Raw genomic sequence first — 6512 nt, 5'->3', positions numbered from 1 at the left:
TCTTTTCACCTTTGTAAGAAACAGAAATATGACAGCCCTGAATATACAATAATTAAGACTGTAAGGTGTCTTCTGTATCCTACAAAGTTTTATGATGGGATTCCCATGGCCACTGGAGTGTATTTTTTCTGTTGCAAACTGCATATCAAAATTGTATTTTGAATGCAAGATATCATGACTGATTTCTCTGGGAAGACAATGATTTGATTCCTTCAAACCAAACATAAACCCAGTCTGCCTGTAAAATCAGCTGGCAATTAGTATGAAGGAATGGATGAGTATTGCTCACAAATTAGGGAAAGAAACTGCATCATCTGCTATTAAAGCATACCACAGGAAACTAAAGCACGTAAGGAAACAAGATTTCACTCAGGAGTAAGGCTGAAGCCTGGAGCCATGTAACAGCCTGAAAATGGCTCACCCAGTGACTGTAGGAGAAAGCACTACCAGAAATGAGACCTAAGTGTCACTGATAACAACAGCAAGGGGCAGAATTTTGGAGTGAATAATTCATGTTATGTGATTTAAATCCTGTGTGCAACACATGGCTTTCCCTTCAGTGACAATTACTGTGTATTACGAAATGTTCCGTCCTTTACTCCTTTCAGAGCCTAGCCTCTTGGTGGCATTGTTTTACTTGACAATAAAGATGCCATCCCTAGAGTCCTAAGAGCACTCTGCACTAGCCAGAATGGTCTAGGGATGTAGACAGAGCAAGGCTCTGTGGGTAGAAGTAGTACCTTTTGTTAAACCAATTTATACAGTTGGAAATTAAGCCTTGGAGGCACACAACCCCTTCTTCAGATCTGAAATAGAAACAACAGCTTTCAAAAGGAAATACCAGGAAAAATCACACAGAGTTTATTTAGCTAATGCACCAATTGGACCACCTCTGAAAGAGAAAAACAGAGAAAAATAGTAGACTAGAGGGGATGCTGGGGAAGAAAGGTCAGGAAAAAGAAAGATCTGTTCTCTGTTTCAGGAAAATGTCACTTTTCTTTTGAATTCCTGGCTCTGCTTCCAGTTGCTATAAAGCACAAACAGGAAGGGCTCAATGGAAAACATGTGGGATGTGAGTGGAAGAAAAGCATATATTGGTTATCAAAACTATCTGAATGAAAGATGAAAGACAATGCAGAATGCTATGCTTGGTATAGTGACACCGTGGTTCTTGTGCATATTCATTTTGGATGGGCAACTGAAGCCATGAAATGAGATCTCCAGAAGTTGCTTCCTGGTCAGCCCAACTTTTCAGCCTTTGTCACCTGCCCTGATAATCAGCACTGGCAGGCCTTTAATCCAGTGTTACCAGGAAGAGCTTTCCATGGAACAGTCAACCCTCCCTCACACAAATCTAGATTACCTGTTTATCCCAAAGATCATTTAGCTGTAAGTTTCTTTAAGAAAACAAGGTAAAATTTAAACACTTTAATTTAAACAAAGTAAACATTACTCCTTTGATTCTGAAACCACCGCTGTATTCACTATAGTTACAGCACCTCCATCTTGCCACAGAATCATAGAATTGTTTTGGTTGAAAAAGACCTCTAGGATCATCTTAAGAAAAAAAAAAATTGAAACAGTGAGGACAATCAATCACTGGAACAACCTCCCCAGGGATGTAGTAGAGTCCCTAATGCTGGAGGTTTTGAAGGTGTCACTGGACTGTTGGGTTAGATAATCTCATCTAGGCTCCCTTTGCCATGAAAGGTTACATAGAATAGAATAAACTAGGTTGGAAGAGACATAGAATACATAGAATAAACCAGGTTGGAAGAGACCTTCAAGATCATCGCGTCCAACCCATCAACCAATCCAACACCGCCCAAACAACTAACCCATGGCACCAAGCACCCCATCAAGTCTCCTCCTGAAAACCTCCAGTGATGGCGACTCCACCACCTCCCCAGGCAGCCCATTCCAATGGGCAATCACTCTCTCTGTATAGAACTTCTTCCTAACATCCAACCTAAACCTCCCCTGGTGCAGCCTGAGACTGTGTCCTCTTGTTCTGGTACTGGCTGCCTGGGAGAAGAGACCAACATCTGCCTGTCTACAACCTCCCTTCAGGTAGTTGTAGAGAGTGATAAGGTTTATTCTATTCTAAGATACTGTTTTGGTGATAATGATAGTATAGAAAAGGAAATGGCAAAATACAACTCACTGATGGTTTTGCTCTTCTTTAGCTGATGCTCTAATGGTAGTTTTAGCATTCTATTGACGTCTGTGTAATGCTGAAATTTCTTTCTTTGTATTTCTTCAAACCATTCTCCAGTCACTCCTGGCAGCCCTGTGTCAGACTTCTTTCTCTTCTGAAGTTTGCTAGGAAGTAAAACAAAAAAATGTTATTTTTAAGCCATTTTAGACATTACAGGCACACCATCGGTGACTCTTCCTGTTGCTCATTTCAAGTTTTTACAGTGTACTTCTAGACATAAGGACTTTTTAAAAGATACACTGGGACATGACACATTCATAGCAATCTCATGGAAGTTTTAGTGACAGCAGAATTCTCCATGTTTAGAATGAGATTATGTGACCAGGATAAGTGGACAACTCATATGCTTGCATTATTCTCTGCCTTAAAGAAGTGCCTCCTTCTTCATTCATTTAAAAAATGAGGTAATAATTCATAAGCATTATAAAACTAATTGAAAGTAAGATTAAGTTCAGCCAACAATTGAATTAGAATAACTAGTACTCTAACAAAGCAATTCCTGGTTTATTCACTTAGTTAAGCAGAAGCAATAACAAGGTTGTTCAGGTTTCCAAAAGGAAGCTCACTGAGGCCCTGACAGTGAGGTGCCCACCACACCTTTTCTATGTGACTGAGAGTAATAATTGTTAAATTCAGCGAACAGGTTCTCCTGCAACATGTTCAACAAGTTTATTGCATTTCCATAGATCCATAGAATGATTTATAGAATGGATTAGGTTGAAAGGGACCTCAAAGATTATCCAGTTCCAACCCACCTGCCATGGGCAGGGACACCCTCCACCAGACCAGGGTGCCCAAGGCCCCATCCAGCCTCACCCCAAATACCTCCAGGGAGGGGGCATCCATGACCTTCCTATACAACCTCTCCAGTGTCTCACCACCCACACTGGAAAGAACCTCCTCCTAATCTCCAGTCTAAATCCACCCTCCCCAAGCTGCAATCCATTCCATTTTGTCCTACCACTACAAGCCCTTGTAAAGAGTGCCTTCCCAGCCCTCCTGTAGGCCCCCTTCAGACACCAGAAGGCTGCGCTAAGGTCTCATTGGAACCCTCTTGTCTTCAGGCTGAACAGCCCCAACTCTCTCAGCCCATCCCCACAGCGGAGGCTCTCCAACCCTCTGATCATCTTCATGGCCCTCCTCAAGACCCCCTCACAGCAGCTCCACATCTCTCATATGCTCGGGGCCCCAGCTGGACACAGTACTCCAGATGAGGTCTCACAAGAGCAGATTAGCGAGGCAGAATCACCTCCTTCAACATGGTGGCCACACTTCTTTTGATGCAGCCCAGGATGTGATTATACTTCACATAATCACAGAAACATTCAGGTTAGAAGAGACCCTCAGGATTACCAAGTCAAACCAATAACCCTACTCTACAAGGTTCATCCCTAAACCATATCCCCAAGCACCACATCCAAACGACCCTTAAACACATCCAGAGTTGGCAACTCAACCATCTCCCTGAGCAGTCCATTCCAATGCCTGACCACTCTTTCCATGATTTTTTTTCCCCTAATGTCCAGTCTAAACCTACCAAAGTTGCATCTTGAGGCTGTTCCCTCTTGTTTTATCACTAATTACCTGTGAGAAGAGACCAGCACCAGCTTCTCTATAATGTCCTTTCAGGTAGTTGTAGACAGCATTAAGGTCTCTCCTCAGCCTCTTCTTTTTCAAACTAAACAGCTCCAGCTCCTTCAGTTGCTTTTCATAACATTTATTCTCTAGGTGCTTCACCAGCATCATTGCCCTCCTCTGCACTTGCTCCAGCACCTCCACATCTCTCCTGTATTGAGGTGCCCAAAACTGAACACAATACTCAAGGTGTGGCCTCACCAGAGCTGAGTACAAGGGGACAATCACCTCCCTACTCCTGCTGGACACAGCATTTCTAATACAAGCCAGGATGCCATTGGCCTTCTTGGCCACCTGGGCACACTGCTTGCTCATATTCAGTTTCTTGTTGATTAGAACCCCCAGGTCCCTTTCTGTCAGACAGCCTTCCAGCCACACTTCCCCAAGCCTGTAGAGCGTTGCTTGGGGTTACTGTGACCCAAGTGCAGGACCTGGCATTTGGCCTTCAAAGTAGTTCCAAGAGAATAGAGTAGTTCTGTAATTTAATTGAATCAAAATTCTAGTAAAACTCCTCCATACAGATTAAGAAAATCTTCAACAGAAGTTTCATAGGTTTCTATGACACTGCTAGAAACAACCAAAAGATTAGACAGCAGCATGGCCTCAGCAAGAAGGAAGTCAGCCATACCAGCCATCAGTTAGGACAAAAGAACCTTTTAGAACAGAAGACACTGTGAACTGAATAGGCATAATTAATACAAAAAACCCACACACAATCTTAAGTTATTCACCTGTTTTAACAGTATTTTTAAAAGCAGCAATAATCATTACAGCCCACATGTTTAATACCTGACATGAGTGAAATAAGTCTTTGTCCAGCCTCATGTGATGCCCTTGGTGTACGGATTCGGTCTATCCACTGCTATTCTGGGTCTTCATTAACTACAAGTTCTTCCACAAATCCATGAATTATTACTGCTCTGTAACACTTAGGAACTGACACAGTGTAAAAAAACTTGACTCCACAGGATGACTGCCTAAATCTGTTTGAATCAGAGATCTACTTTCACCACAACAGTGATGCCCCCCACGTATACCGTGAATGGTATTGTATTTTCCTCTCTCCTTACTGCATAGCTATTTTACCTGTGTTTACTATGTATGGAAGCAACTAATAATGAATATAAATGTTCTGCCACACAGTAATGAAGCCTGAACAAGCTACACACGGGCTGCAACTGAACAATCTTCTAGTAGCAAGTTTAGTTTTTAGACCAAGAAATCACAGGAATGAATTGTTTGTTTATCTGGGCATAAAAGTACAAGGTACAGGTGAAAAAGAGTTGGAATAGTGCAATGGAGATGCAAGTGACTTGTTTCCAACTTAGATTACACAGGTGCCTAAAGTACAAATCCATGTCCCAGCTGATTCTAATGGCTTCAGAACAAAGACTTTGTGCACAGCCTGGGGATGCAATACCAACGTTTTAGCAAGTCTTTTATGTGAATCTTCCACTTTAATTAGTGGTAAACCCCATGTCTAGGTATACAGGTGCTCACAGGTAACATGTATTTTTTTTTCAGTTATCACTTTAAATAAGAATTCACATTCTCTGAGACATTACTTGCTGGAACGTGTCCAGAGGAGAGCAACAAAGCTGGTGAGGGGTTTGGAGCACAAGCCCTATGAGGAGAGGCTGAGGGAGCTGGGGTTGCTTAGCCTGGAGAAGAGGAGGCTCAGAGGAGACCTTATTGCTGTCTACAACTACCTGAAGGGAGGTTGTAGACAGGTGGGGGTTGGTCTCTTCTCCCAGGCGGCCAGCACTAGAACAAGAGGACACAGTCTCAAGCTGCACCAGGGGAGGTTTAGGCTGGATGTTAGGAAGAAGTTCTTCACAGAAAGAGTGATTGCCCATGGGGATGTGCTGCCCAGGGAGGTGGTGGAGTCACCATCACTGGAGGCGTTTGGGAAGAGACTTGTTGGGGTGCTTGGTGCCATGGTTTAGTTGATTAGATAGTGTTGGATGATAGGTTGGACTCTGATCTTGAAGGTTCTCTTCCAACCTGGTTAATTCTATTCTAGTCTAGTCTAGTCTAGTCTAGTCTAGTTCCTCACAAAACCAAACTTAAAATTAAATATCTAGCCTGGATGTTCTTTCACATGGAATTAATACATGGTGTATTGTCCCTGCTAGTACCTAATGTTTATCTGGTAGCATCTGAAGAATAGGAGGGCAGGAGAAGACTTTTTTGGTAAATGAGTATTTCCCTACAGAGGGTTAGGCAGACACATGCACGAGTACTAGCCATTTGAAATAAGCTTACTACGAAGGCAAAAATGTTAATCATCACAGATATTGCCGCACCACAGGAGTGACTAAACACCATAAACGCCATCTGCAGTACTGAAAACAGCCTGGCAGTAATGTGAAACGGGAGAGGCGAGGAACAAAGTGCTCTCAAGCGCCAACTTCATGACCTCACTCCTGCGGCCTCAGCAAAGGGGATCCAAGATACCAGGAGTAAGAGCGCACAGAGCCAGGCATGAGGTACTTTGGGAGTGGCTGCAGTCCCAGCGATTGCCCGGAAAGCAAGCCCACAGCAGTGTTGCAGACCATCTCTCACACGCCCCTCGCGTCCTTCCTGAGCCATGCAGAGCGAACCGGTTTCCCCGCCGACCGCCGTGGGTTAGCTTGGGCCCCCCGCGCCACCTAGCGGC

Source organism: Dryobates pubescens, chromosome 10, assembly GCF_014839835.1.
Source record: "Dryobates pubescens isolate bDryPub1 chromosome 10, bDryPub1.pri, whole genome shotgun sequence".
Lineage (NCBI taxonomy): Eukaryota > Metazoa > Chordata > Aves > Piciformes > Picidae > Dryobates > Dryobates pubescens.
Note: the sequence above shows the minus strand (reverse complement) of the source record.